Below are 14,811 nucleotides of genomic sequence, written 5' to 3'. Positions count from 1 at the left end.
GCAGCGCTGGAGCTGCACTGCTTTAGTGCCCATAGTGAAGAGATGTCTAAGCACAACTTGTCTGAAGGCCAGACTTTTGCAAAAGAGGGAATCCATCTTTGGAATCCACTCCCCTGGGCTGGCCGCTAGAGTATAAGCTTATAGCAACCTTCTGCAATACAAGATATGTTTCAGAGTAACAGCCGTGTTAGTCTGTATTCGCAAAAAGAAAAGGAGGACTTGTGGCACCTTAGAGACTAGCCAATTTATTTGAGCATAAGCATCCGATGAAGTGCATCCGATGAAGTGAGCTGTAGCTCACGAAAGCTTATGCTCAAATAAATTGGTTAGTCTCTAAGGTGCCACAGGTAATACAAGATATGTAAATCATGGGAACTCATCTAGGATTCCCATCTCCTGTTCTGTAGCATATTCAAGCAGGCTGGCTATTTTTTGCTGTTGAAATGCTGAGTCAAAAAGAAAAAAAATCATCCAATAAACTTTACCTTTGTAATTACAATTTGACTATTAAATTAAAGGAGTTGTACTCCAGCTGGACGTGTTGTGCCATCTGCCAGCCATTGCCCCTGGGAGAGAGAGAAACTACAGCATAAAGCAAAACGTTCATTTTCTATAATAGTTTTACTGCCTGTTCCTTATCTATACTTAAATTAAAAGAAATTCTAGTGAATGTCCATAAAGACCTGTTATGGAAACAAATGCTTCCAAATTCTCACTGTCACTCTGAATTCCACACCTTTTGACTGGTTCAGTCTGCTGACTAAGTCTATTTGTAATAGCATATGATCTGATATGACAGCTAGTGCCTAGAAGGCTGGTATAAATTGGAAGTTATTTTAGAATTATCATACCATGGCCTTGTCTGACTTAGATCTGCTCGGATTTGTAGTTTGAAATAAATTGTGCCATTAGAATGCATAGTATGGCTAATGCTAATGAGCTGGTTGGTTTAATTACTTAAGAAAACAGCTCTAATAATCTAAGAGGTTTTTTTTTTAAACTAAGAGCAGTGAGGCTGCTAATGTTCTCTATACCACATGTCTTTTGATAGCACATTTACTACTTATCATGTCTGATTATACAACCATCAAAATGTTAAAAAGAAGACAGTAAAATCATGTTGAAAAGCACTGACTGATGTTGATATTCTGAACACAGACAGGTTTTCTTATCCTTGTGAGATATGTTGTAACGACTAACATCTTCCAAAGCAGGAAGAATAATGGGGCTAAGAACTAATATCCCCAGTCCATTGGTAACTAAGGAGGGTGTTTAACAGCATCTACTAGGGATGAACATTTTTCAGTCAGCAGGTCCTGATAACCTGTAGATGTAATATACTTACATTCCGTAATGTGTTTGACTTAATATTGCATGATATTCTCACCAAAGCATTAGCACTATTCAGTCAGAAAAGGACCATGTGAAAAGGATTAAGAACTGGCTAACTGACAGATCTTAACAAGTCAAGGGGAATCTTCATCAAATAGGGGTGTTTCTAGTGGCATTCCACAAGAATTAGTCCCAGGCTCCGTGCTGTTCAATAGTATTATCAATGATCTGGAAGTAAATATAAAATCATTTCTGATAAAAATTGAGGATAACACAAAGATCGATTCAGTGGTAAATATGAGGAGGACAGGGTAGTTACACAGAGCAATCTGGAATGCTTGGTAAATGTGGCCATTCAAACAAAACACATTTTAATTCAGCCAAATGCGAGGTCAAATATCAAGAAACAAAGAATACCAGGCCATACCTTCAGAATGGGGGACTGTATCCTGAAAAGGATTTAAGGGTCAGGGTAGACAAGCAATTCAATCTGAGCTCCCAGTTCAATGCTGTGACAAAAGCACTAACACGATCCTAGTACAACCAGGGAAGTAGTGAGTAGGAGTAGGGTGGTGGTTTTACTATTGTACATGGCACTGGAGAAACCAGTATTGGAATACCAGTTTTCATATTTTCATATTTTCATATTCATCCATATTTTAAAAAGGAAGTTGAAAAAAAGAGGGTGAAGAAAAGATTCACAAAAATCATTCAAGCTCTGGAAAATATGCATTACAGTGAAAGATTAAAGATCACTCTGCTTATCATAACAAAAAGATCTCGAACAGAATGACTACATTATGGTGTATAAGTACCTTCACAGGGACATAAAACCATGCACAAAAGGGCTTGTTAACTTTCAGCCATTGGTTCCTGTTATGCCTTTCTATGATAGACAAATTCAAATTAAAAATAAGGCAGATTTTTTTTTAAACAATCAGAGTGATTAATGATTGGAACAAACTACCAAGGAAAGTGGTGGAATCTCCATCTCTTGAAGTCTTTAAATCAAGACTTGATGCTTCTGGAGGATATGTTTTAGTCAGATACATTGTTACCTGGGGTTTTCTGACCCCAAAGCTCTTGGTAACTTTTACTCTTGGCGAGTTGATGGCAGGAAATAAATCAGTGGAGACATGGCTGTCTGACTGATAGACTATTGACACAGGCAGTACAATGCAAGAGTGCTCTAACCTTAAAGCTACTCTCTGTTTAGTCTCAAGCACTTACGTCCACAACAGGTTACTAAAACACCCCCAACCCTCAATAATTATCGAAGTCTCAGTGTGGTTCTCGAGTGGTACAGCAGCAAACTTCCAATAGCTAGTTTTCTGTCTGCCAGTGGGGACCCCAAGATATGATCCAACTAGCCCAAACTGCTCCTCCCTTATTTATTGTGTTAGTACGACAATAACATGTCAAGCAAAAAGACTTGTTAAGCAAGCGGTTTCCTCAGACCGTTAATTAGACAGATGTGTTTTTGCAAAGTCTGCATGTTTGATGGTCCTGATAAACACATCCCAGAGGTCAAATAGAGATAATCTTCCTGTTTTCTAAAAACACATTCCTCAGTAATTTCAACAGAGATCTTATCAGGAAGGATGCAGGGAAAGGCTCCCTTCTTGTGGTCACTCAAACCCTCCTCCTGGCTGAGATAGGCTATGGCTGATGCACAGACCCACTAAAGCCTACCCACTTGGGCGGTTTTGGCAATAAGCATGACAATCAATATTCCAACTAGTGGTAGTGGTCCAGACAACTTACTGATCCACCAAGATTTCCTTGGCCAGTTCCCCTCCTTAAAGGTCACCTTTTTATACAAGGGGGCCTTTACATAACCGCCAACATCATACTTATTCTCAATGCACAAAATCTGTGATCCAACGAAAGGTCAAGGCTCTTAGCCAAATGATCTTCTTTTTGGGATCCCAAATTCAGCACACCAGATTAGCCGGGGATAACAGAGGAGCAGCAATCTTTGACTAAATCTCATTTGAGGGAGGGGTGGCAAGATCAATATATTCCTTTCCTGGGGATAGGAGCAATGGTGGCAGTAGCTCATCTCTCAGAGGATTTGTGGTTGCCGAATTTTGCACCAGGTCCAGCATGTCATTAGACCAGAAAAGAAAACCACTACTATTTGGAACACCAAAATCTCTACAAAGGAGTGTAGGGCCAAATGCAAGATTCCCGTGCCAGTTGGGGACCATCAAAATAATTCTTCCCACCAATGGAATGTTAGGTCCCTGGCCAATTCTCTCAAATACCCCTTTAATTTTGTTGGCATTATGATACACAGTAGCCATGACACTGTTCCTCTCCTGTTTGGCAGTGTGCAACTGGTTCTGCAAATCAGAGTGTACAGGCAAATTTTGTAAAACAATTAAATTCATTCCAAGGTGTACAGGTTTGACAGCAGAATATAAAGTATATCTCACTTTTAACTGATTATATTTAAGCTCAGGCACTTGAAATTCAAAATCACATCCCCTAATTGTTACATGACAAAAACATTTATTCTCATGAGGATTATGATCTATTTTATGCACATAGTTAACAAGAAGCGTAAGACACCAGCTTCTAAGACACACACAATGCTCACCTACATACGCAAGCATAGACTCATTATTTGCGAATGGGTTAATAGCAGAGTGTCATTTCCCTTCAGTTGTTTCCAAGCACACATCATGTGGCTGGAGGGCATTTTTGTTACATTCATATCTGTTAGGGGGCTTATTCCTTCACCCACTTACTTCCCTGGTCCTTCTCGCATGAACAGAGAGCAACAATACCCAAAGTCCAAAGGTGCAGACAATTCGATGTTTATTGGGGTGAACTTCCAGCAAGCATGATTCCAGTGTCCTTTCTTAGTGTCCCCCTTCCCAGCTCGGACACCACAGAGCCTTACACCTGTGTCCTTGTTCCCATTCCTGCCCTTAGCCAAACATGATTCCCATTTTCCCCTTTAGCAAAACATGATTCGAATTTCCCCACCCCCATTCCCTGTTCCCATTTTCCCCTTTAGCAAAACATGATTCCAATTTCCCCACCCCCATTCCCTCTGGTCCCAATCCGTCCCCCGCTGGTTCGCTACTTTTCTTTTTTCAGAGTGCCGTTACTCCATTCCACTTGAGTATGTAGCCTTTGCTTAATTCCAAATACTTAACAGATTCCTTCTGTGATTTCCCCAATAAAGTGGGGTCCTTGGTCCGAATCAATTTATCTTGGGATACCCTATCTGGTTATCACTTGTTCAGTGAGCATCCAAGCTGCAGTTTGGGCTGTATTATTTTGAGTAGGGAAAGCCTCAACCCCTTAGTAAATGGGTCTAAATTACCAGACAATAGTGATTACCCCTTTTTGTCCCGGGTAGAGGACCAATATAATCAAATTGCAGACTCGCCCAGGGTCCCCCTGTTTTTTGGCGTCCCAGAAACCCTTTGATTATTTTGGGATCAGCATTGTTGTCTGCACATGCTAGACAGTTATTTCCAAACTGTTCCACATCACTGCTCACGTGTGTCCACCAGTTGGCATCCTGCAATTGGGTTGTTAAAGTTTTCTCTAACCCCACATGTCCACCATCATGAACTAGGGAGATCATTTCTGTTCTTAAAGCTGTGGGCGCCACCAAACTGCTTCTTGTTCTCCTTTAACTTGGATTCAGTCTGCCACACTCTCCACTTTCTGTGCTTTCCTTTTTCCACTAGCTTGACCAGACTAGGTTCCTGGCCTTGGAAGGTAATCAAATATATTTGCTCCGGATCTCCTTTTCTTGCTGCTGCTATAGGAGCTATATCATCCTCATCTCTTGGATGCCACAATCCTCCTTCCCTGGTCCCGCTTTTTGCTTCCTCATCAGCCTGATTGCTTCATTTTACCTCCTCAGTCAGTCCCCTTCTTCTGTGCCCTCATTTTCCCCAAATGTACCACAGTATCCCATGCCCACACGTATGCCAGCTTGTCGGTGTGAACTACAGGTTTTCCATCTGGTGACCTCATGCTTCTCTTTTACCACTCGAGAACCCAGTCCAGCAGGGATTGGTGGACCCAATCTGAGTCCATGAAAATGGCTACCCCTTCTGTGTAATAGGGGTATTGTCAAGGGCTACTGAGATTGATATACTCTCGGCAGCCTAGGCAGAGTGCAGCTGCACTGCCCCCTCAGTACATAATCCATGGGCACTTTCACATAGCATACCCTCTGTATGGTTTTCCTTTCTCATAATAGCAAGAGCCATCTACAAGCCTTTCCTGCATTTCACTTAGCACTGCCCCTCCCTCAAAGAGCAGTGGCTCCTGAGTTAGTGGCTCCAGCACAGGGCATTCATGCTTTTCTCCCTCTATCATGAGCCCATAAGGAACTGGGAATAACACTGCAATTTTTTCCATGTCAACATTTTTGTTTAACAAGGCAAGGGCCCATTTTGCCAACTGGGAGCTAAATACATGACCATTGTTGATCTTGCCCGTGACTACATATTTTACCAGGGAGTGGGTCGTTTTCAGCAACACGGGGAACAAGCCCACCAAGTATTCTCTATGTTGGAAAGCCCAAACAAGTGCAAAGATCTCATTCTCACATGGAGTGAATCCCCTCTCTGCTTCACTTAAAATCTTGGAGGCATAGGCCACGGCTCGTATCCCAGTCCCATGGTTCTGACTCAACACAGCCCCCATATGGCTGTGAGTAGGTGCCAATTGTAACAGGAATGGCTCTCCCACCCAGGGCGTAGGACAGGGCTGGGACTTGGGCTAAGGCTTGTTTTAACTGGATCATAGCTTCCTACTGCTGGGGCCCCAGTTCCACTGAATAAAATCTTGGGAGAAATTAACCATTCCAAGGAAGAATCTAAGGACAATTACATCTGTAGGGGCTGGGAGTTTAAAAATCAGCTCAACCATCTGTTGGTCATGGGAGCACCCTTCTTGTCCCAGGGTGACACTGAGGTTGCAATTTCAATTGCTGCAAAGCATCTATTCCTAGGATTCCTCTTGCAAACTCCATATAAACTATAAACCTCTCCCACCCATCAGTGTACAATCATGCCACAACTGGGAGGTTGGGGGCTTGGGGTTCCGGCCTCCATATGGAGTGCAGGCGCTGTGGAAACTCCCTAAAATTGGAGGGTCACCAGCCTGCACCACCCCTTCCCCCAAGTTCCCACCCCCATGCCACCCATTCCCCCCTGAACTGCCACTCTCACACCAGCCCTTCCCCCAAGACCCCACCTTCATGCCGCTTTTCCCCCCAAAGCCTGCTCCCACACCACCTCTTCCCCCCAAGATCCCCCCCCCCGCTCACTCCTCTCCACTCCCTCCTCCCTGTCACTCACCCTTATGTCCAGTAAAAAGTGATGGGCCATGGCCCACTGACCCTCCCTGTTCCAGCACCCCAGATAAGGTGACAATCAGTGGTGCACTAGGGCTTTTTCCTTTCATGCTTGACCAGTTCATGTTCTGCCAGCTTCACTAGGAGTTCCCTGAGAGCGTTATTTGGAGGGACTATTGCGGCCATCTTGACAGGTTTCCTCTTAGGTGGGTGAATATCTTTTTGGACCTCATAGGCCTTTTTTGTGCTATCCTCAATATCTCTCGTTTGAACCACCGCCAGGTCCATACCCACCAGGCTCATATGAATCATGGGGAGGAATCCTTGGATCAAGGTATGCCAAAAGGGAAGGGTTGAAAAATCTGGGTTAATGACATTTGTCAGCCCAGAGTGCCTCCATGCCACCTTTTTCCGGGCTATATAACTTTCTGCTCTCTCCCCTGCTTGCTGCTTCTCTTGGTGAAATATGACTGTGGGGCTCTCTTCTGGGAAGAGGGTACGGATTAATTCCTTTTGCACGTGTATGTGTTGTTCTGCATCTTCAACTCCAAGAGGAGCTCCAATTTTAATATCAGAAGGGAGCCCTGCAAAATCCTTGGGGGCCATACACTCCTGCACATAGCTGCCACATGGACTGGAGTAAATCCAGTCATGGCAGATACTCTGACCATCCACCCCAAAGCTGTATTCCTATGCAACAGGCCCACGTGATTTTCCTACTGCCATAACCTGGTCCGGAGAGAAGGGTCTAGTCTCCACCGCGGCTTTGTTCCTCCCTGACTTCTCTGAGGACCCCTCTTTGTGATTGAGATCTTGATGACGGGGGCTATTGGAGGGGGTCTATGGAGCTCTTCCAGAGATCTCCATAGGGCACTATATGGAGACTGCCCTTAGAATCCATGGGGAATTCACCAGGGCCCTTCCTCTCATAATTGCAGCAATGAGGGGTGCAGATCGGGGTCCTTTTCCAACTCTACATCTTCCTCCCAGCTACGATTCCCTCTGATTGCTGCCACGATCCCCCTTTGCTCTCCCAAATGAGCCTTGAGGGCACACATTTGTTTCCAGCAATCCCCGTGGTCTGCTGGGTGTTGCTTTGGGAATCTTTCAAAAGGGCTCATACAGCTGCTTCGCTCTCTGTTGTCTGCTGGTTTAACTCAGACACTTCCTCCTGCAACCTGCCACTGACCCTTTTGCTGCCGCACACTTGTTTCTGCATTCCTACACTCTGCACAGCTTGGGTCAGGGAAGTAGCTCTGAGAAACTCCAAGTCCACCAGATTAATTAATTCCCTCTCTCCTTTTCAGTTCTAATTCTTCCTAATTCCTGCACCCTATCTTTCAACTAATTTATCTCCTCATCCAGTGCTGTCGCTACCATCCACAATCCCTGCAAGGCAGCCCCCTTCTTTGCCTTAACATTTAGGCCTCCCCATTTCCCTGCACTAACCCAGACTTCCCATTGCTTATGGAGCTGCAGGAAGGCACCAGGGCCAATGATGGGTCCTTTACCCACAGCTTCCTGTACAAAATCAGTCAAGCTGTTTCCCAACATAATTTTCAAAACTGTTCTCCATTTCCAAATGCTTCCTTTCCTTTTGACATAATTCCTCACTTGAGCAGGCTATCAGCCTGAGTTCTAAGTCCCAGCCATGGACTTTATCCATAAATTGACTCACAAACTATGACAATGGCACTTGTAGGGAGCTACCCCACCCCGCCGTCTTTTATCTCCTATTGGAATAGACAATCTGTCTGTGCCAAACGTCCCCTTCCTCTCCACCAGATCCTCTCTGGGGCCTCCAATTCTGTTGCCGTGGTTCTAAGAACCCCAAACTCTTGGTAACTATTACTCTTGCAGTGTACTGTTTGTGCTAGCCATCTGTCAGTCAAACGGCCGTGTCTCCATTGATTTATTTCCTGCCACCATTTTGCCAAGAGTAATAGTTACCAAGAGCTTTGCGTTTTTAGGAGCACGGTCAAGACATGTTATTGATCTCAGTATAGGTGTAAATGGATGAAATGCTATGGTTTGTGATATATAGGAGGTCAGACGAGATGATCTAATGGTCCCTTCTGCCTTAAAATCTATGAATCTACTCAAATATCTTAGCAATGATAATATTAGGGAGAAAAGATGGTCCTGTAACTAAAGCACAAGTTTAGGATCAGGAAATCTCATCTATACCTCACAGCCAAAGCTCTCTTTTGTGACTTAGGCTCAAATTTTCTGTGCCTACCATCGGGCGGGTACGGGCCTGATTTTCAGAGGTGCTGAGTTCCTGAAGCTGCCATTGTCAACAGTTGGAGTTGTGGGGCTTGGCATCTCTGAAAATCAGGTTGTAGCAAGCTCCAATTGGGCTCCCAAAAATTGGGTACTTAAAATTAGTGAAAATTTGGCCTCAGTTTTCCCAGCTACATAGTGGGAGAGAATAAGCTTAACTCATATTAAAGTTCTAAAGTTCTTTGAGGTCTTTCATCAGGAGGCCCCATGGAAATGTTAAGTATTGTTATGTATGTAGAGTTGCTGTCTGAAATTTTAACTCTATTATTTATGTAATGCCTGGCCAACCTAATAACAGGTCTCTGTCCCAAGTCTAAACTGTATTAGTAAATACTTTGTATTACTGAATGCCACATTTTGATCTGTGTTACACTCATCCGAACATAACAAACTCTATCAGGTCAGGGAGACTCAACCTTGGGCTCTTTATTCTTGAAAGCACAAGCCCCAGCCACCTCAGCTAACCACAGAATCATAGAATATCAGGGTTGGAAGGGACATCAGGAGGTCGTCTAGTCCAACCCCCTGCTCAAAGCAGGACCAATCCCCAACTAAATCATCCCAGTCAGGGCTTTCTCAAGCCTGACCTTAAAAACATCCAAGGGAAGGAGATTCCACCATCTCCCTAGGTAACCCATTCCAGTGCTTCACCATGCTCCTACTGAAAAAGTTTTTCCTAATATCCAACCTAAACCTCCCCCATTGCAACTTGAGACCATTACTCCTTGTTCTGTCATCTGCTACCACTCAGAACAGTCTAGATCCATCCTCTTTGGAACCCCCCTTCTCGGTAACTGAAAGCAGCTATCAAATCCCCTCTCATTCTTCTCTTCTGCAGACTAAACAATCCCAGTTCCCTCAGCCTCTCCCCATAAGTCATGTGTTCCAGTCCCCTAATCATTTTTGTTGTCCTCCACCGGAGTCTTTCCAATTTTTCCACATCCTTCTTGTAGTGTGGGGTCCAAAACTGGATACAGTACTCCAGATGAGGCCTCATTAGTGCCGAATAGAGGGGAATGATCACATCCCTCGACCTGCTGGCAATGCCCCTACTTATACAGCCCAAAATGTAGTTAGCCTTCTTGGCACCAAGGACACATTGTTGACTCATTTCCAGCTTCTCGTCCACTGTAACCCCTAGGTCCTTTTCTGCAGAACTGCTGCCTAGCCACTCGGTCCCTAGTCTGTAACAGTGCATGGGATTCTTCCATCCTAAGTGCTGGACTCTGCACTTGTCCTTGTTGAACCTCATCAGATTTCTTTTGGCCCAATCCTCTCATTTGTCTAGGGCCCTCTGTATCCTATCCCTACCCTCCAGCGTATCTACCACTCCTCCCAGTTTAGTGTCATCTGCAAACTTGCTGAGGGTGCAGTCCACGCCATCCTCCAGATCATTTATGAAGATATTGAACAAAACCGGCCCCAGGACCGACCCTTGGGGCACTCCACTTGATACTGGCTGCCAAGTAGACATGGAGCCATTGATCACTACTCGTTGAGCCCGACAATCTAGCCAGCTTTCTATCCACCTTATAGTCCATTCATCCAGCCCATACTTCTTTAACTTGCAGGCAAGAATACTGTGGGAGACAGTATTAAAAGCTTTGCTAAAGTCAAAGAATAACACATCCACTGCTTTTCCGTCATCCACAGAGCCAGTTATCTCATCATAGAAGGCAATTAGATTAGTCAGGCATGACTTGCCCTTGGTGAATCCATGCTGACTGTTCCTGATCACTTTCCTCTCCCTCTAAGTGCTTCAGAATTGATTCCTTGAGGACCTGTTCCATGATTTTTCCAGGGACTGAGGTGAGGCTGACTGGCCTGTAGTTCCCAGGATCCTCCTTCTTCCCTTTTTTAAAGATGGGCACTACATTAGCCTTTTTCCAGTCATCCGGGACCTCCCCCGATCGCCATGAGTATTCAAAGATAATGGCGGATGTGATTGCAGAGCCATTGGCCAACTCCTTTAGCACTCTCGGATGCAGCGAACCTGACACCATACGCTTGTGCTGGTCCAGCTTTTCTAAATAGTCCCGAACCACTTCTTTCTCCACAGAGGGCTGGTCACCTTTTCCCCATGCTGTGCTGCCCAGTGCAGTAGTCTGGGAGCTGACCTTGTTCATGAAGACAGAGGCAAAAAAAAGATTGAGTACATTAGCTTCTTCGACATCCTCTGTCACTAGGTTGCCTCCCCCATTCAGTAAGGGGCCCACACTTTCCTTGACTTTCTTCTTGTTGCTCACATACCTAAAGAAACCCTTCTTGTTACTCTTAACATCTCTTGCTAGCTGCAACTCCAAGTGTGATTTGGCCTTCCTGATTTCACTCCTGCATGCCTGATCAATATTTTTATACTCTTCCCTGGTCATTTGTCCGATCTTCCACTTCTTGTAAGCTTCTTTTTTGTGTTTAAGATCAGCAAGGATTTCACGGCCTCCCAGGTGCCCATCCACTTTTGCTTCCCCTACTAATTCTTCCCAGTTTGTGAGCAGCAGGTCAAGAAGAGCTCTGCCCCTAGTTGGCTCCTCCAGCACTTGCACCAGGAAATTGTCCCCTACCCTTTCCAAAAACTTCCTGGATTGTCTGTGCACCGCTGTATTGCTCTCCCAGCAGATATCAGGGTGATTGAAGTCCCCCATGAGAACCAGGGCCTGTGATCTAGTAACTTCTGTTAGTTTTCTGAAGAAAGCCTTGCCCACCTCATCCCCTGGCAGGGGTGAAAGTAAGTTAGAAGATTTACCGGTACGCCGGAGTCCTGAGCAGGAGGCGTGGCCTCAACCGGAAGAGGCAGGGCCTTAAATCTTGATTTAAAGGGCCCGGGGCTCCAGCTGCGGTAGTGGCAGCTGGGAGCCCTGGGCCCTTTAAATCACCGGTGAGCTACCAGCTGCAGAGGCGGCTGGGAGCTCCGGAGTTCGGGGGTGATTTAAAGGGCCCAGGGCTCCAGCTGGCACTACCGCCGTGGAGCCCCAGGCCCTTTAAATCACTGAGAAACCCTGGGGGCTCCCGGCTGCCACCACTACCCCGGGGCTCTGGCAGAGCTTTAAAGGGCCTGGGGCTCCTCTGTGGTTGCGGCTGCCAGAGCCCCGAGCCCTTTAAATCCCCACCTGAGCCCTGCTGCCCGAGCCCTGGGGTAGCGGCATCCGGGCTCCATCGGGGATTTAAAGGGCCCCGGGGCTCCAGCCCCCGATACCACCCCAGCCCTTTAAACCTTTAAATCCCCGCCGGAGCCCCGCTGCGGCTATCCCAGGGCTTTAAATTGCCGTCTGGAAAAGCCGGTCCCGGTACAGCACACTGGCTCTTGCCGGTATGCTGTCCTGGGGCGTACCGGCTTACTTTCACCTTTGTCCCCCGGTCTGGTGGTCTATAGCAGACTCCAAGCACGACATCATCCTTGTTGCTCACACTTCTAAACTTAATCCAGTAATGCAGTAATTCTCTTTGCTCTGCATTAGCAGCTGACTCTTATCCTTAGCATGGGCCAGTCAGAGGCAGCAGGTCTGATCACAGGTAATATGCCACTTAATTAAATGCACAATCATAATTGATTTCAGTGGGAGCTTCCTTTGTTTTAAATGAAGGCTGTATTTGACCCAGAGTGTGCTGTGAACATACTAGCTGGAATGCTTCAGTAGTTTTTTTGGTTTTAATGTTTTGGAGATCAGGTAAGGGGCTTGCAACAGATGAGACAATGAACCATTTTGAAGAAATGTGAAAAAGATGCTCTTTATAATATATTTACTGCATCTAGGACATATGTGTGTGTGATTCTATTTTCAGTGAAGCAGAATGAGCATACAGTACCTGCCATATATTTAACTCTTTTAGTCAAATTTAGCTAGATAGTCTGCTACGGTGTGCAACAAATCTAACCAACTCCTACACAAGGAACACTCTTTAATGGTGCACTTGCTTTCAAACAGGACTATTTCCTATTCACCAGCATGCAAAGCAGAACAAATGCTAACCATTTCCAGAAATTCTGACCAGTACAAAACCTAATGAACTGACATTACGCATATACACATACCTCCACTACAGAGCACAAAAGCATTTCCTAACAAATGAGAATCCTTTGCTTTTTACTGGAATGGCATAAATAACGTAGATATCTTTGATGGACAGCATGTACATTTATGTCTTACTTTTCCCAATGGCTGTTTTACTCACTTATCTTTCAAATATGGTTCTTGCTAACAAGAAAAAAATGGGAACATTTATTTCCCCCATGTCTATTTAAAAATAATGGACTCGTACATTTGACATTTTCAATACACTGTGTGGCTAACAGCTGAATACATACTGAAGGCCCATTTCTGACTTCAGATTACAGTCATGAAACTGCCAATGAAGTCAGTGGGAGTTGTGTTGCATATAACTTTAGTTATTAAGATTCGTAACCTAGGAGACTAATGGGTCCTCATCAGTATTCCAGTCTTAAAAGAAGAAGTGCCGGAATGCACTTCCATTAAGTGATACTTCTGGTACTATCAGAATGCCATTACAGATCCCCCCCGAAAAAAGTGTTCCTGAGCATTCCAGCACAGCTTGAATCCTGGTCCTCGTGTGATTTTTGGATGATGAGGTACCAGCAATATCCAAGAGGCTGTGACCTTTCTGTTTGCATGTGGACTTTGCCACAGTTATCCATGCCATTATCCCTCCAGATTAGATAACTGCAACCTATTCTGCATGAGCCAATCCCTGAACCCACTCAGAAACTTCACATGGAGGACAGGGAAGATGCCCACTTACTCATCTGTGATTACTCCTCTCCTCAGTCCCTTGCCCTGATTTATGTGAAGTTTTTGGGTGCGATGCAAAGTATTGATCTTGATCTATGAAACTCTTGATCAACGGACTAGATCCAAAGCTGGTGTAGATTGGCATAGCTCTATGGAAGTCAGCCTCAGAAATTGCCTCTCTCCTTGTATTGATCACAAAGGCCTACAAACTCAAGCTCGGTTGGGCCTTATGCAAAAGAAAAGTCCTCAGCTCTGGAACTTGCACCAAGAATTTCCCTTCCTCCAGATTTTAAGAGTGGGAGGATTATTAATTTACACATCTCTACTGAGCTCAGCTGTCAGGATGGAGCACAGGGACAACCCTACTCAACTTGGGCTTGGGTTTTCAGAACCCTTTCTCTCTTCTTTCTAGGCTACCCACCCTGGCCACCTTTGCAGGCCTTGGCATACGCAAATCTCTCCTTACTAAAAAGCTGGAGAAGGATGGTCAGTTTGCATGAATCCCTCACAAGTCATGGCTAAACCCTTAAAATAGCTATAATGGAATGTAAAAGGGTTAAATCCTCCCAGTACATGTGGTAATTTTCTGTCTTGTTTAAAAACAGAAGAGGAAACATTCAACATTCATTTAGCTGAATCTGAAGCATCTATACTTAAAAAAAGAAAATAAAAGTAGTGCCTATTGTTTTGGAAACTCTTGGACTAAGAGCCTAAGTGCCTCGTGATTTCGGGTACCAAACTTAAGATACCTTAGAAGGAGCCTGATTTTCAAAAAGTGTTCAGCAAATCAGGCTCCTTTAAGACACCCAAAATCACTACTGACTTCTGAAATCCTGGCCATAATTTCATATTTGGGTGCCTAAATAAGCAGCCATTTTTCCAAACAGGATGAGCACATGCTACCTTCAATGAGAGCTGCTGTGTATTCAGCACTTCTAAAAATGGGTGCACTTATTTATCTGCTTGTATGTGGATTTAGTAGCCTACTTTAGATACCAATTTGTTTAACTCTCAGGCTTAGAAATCAACTTTTAGACAACCAAAGATGGGGCTCCTATGCTCAGTGTGACAGTTAAAATACATAATTCCAAAAAATTCTGAGCAAAGTCAATGATCCAG

This window comes from Natator depressus, chromosome 2 (genome assembly GCF_965152275.1).
Source record: "Natator depressus isolate rNatDep1 chromosome 2, rNatDep2.hap1, whole genome shotgun sequence".
In the NCBI taxonomy this organism is placed as follows: Eukaryota; Metazoa; Chordata; order Testudines; family Cheloniidae; genus Natator; species Natator depressus.
Note: the sequence above shows the minus strand (reverse complement) of the source record.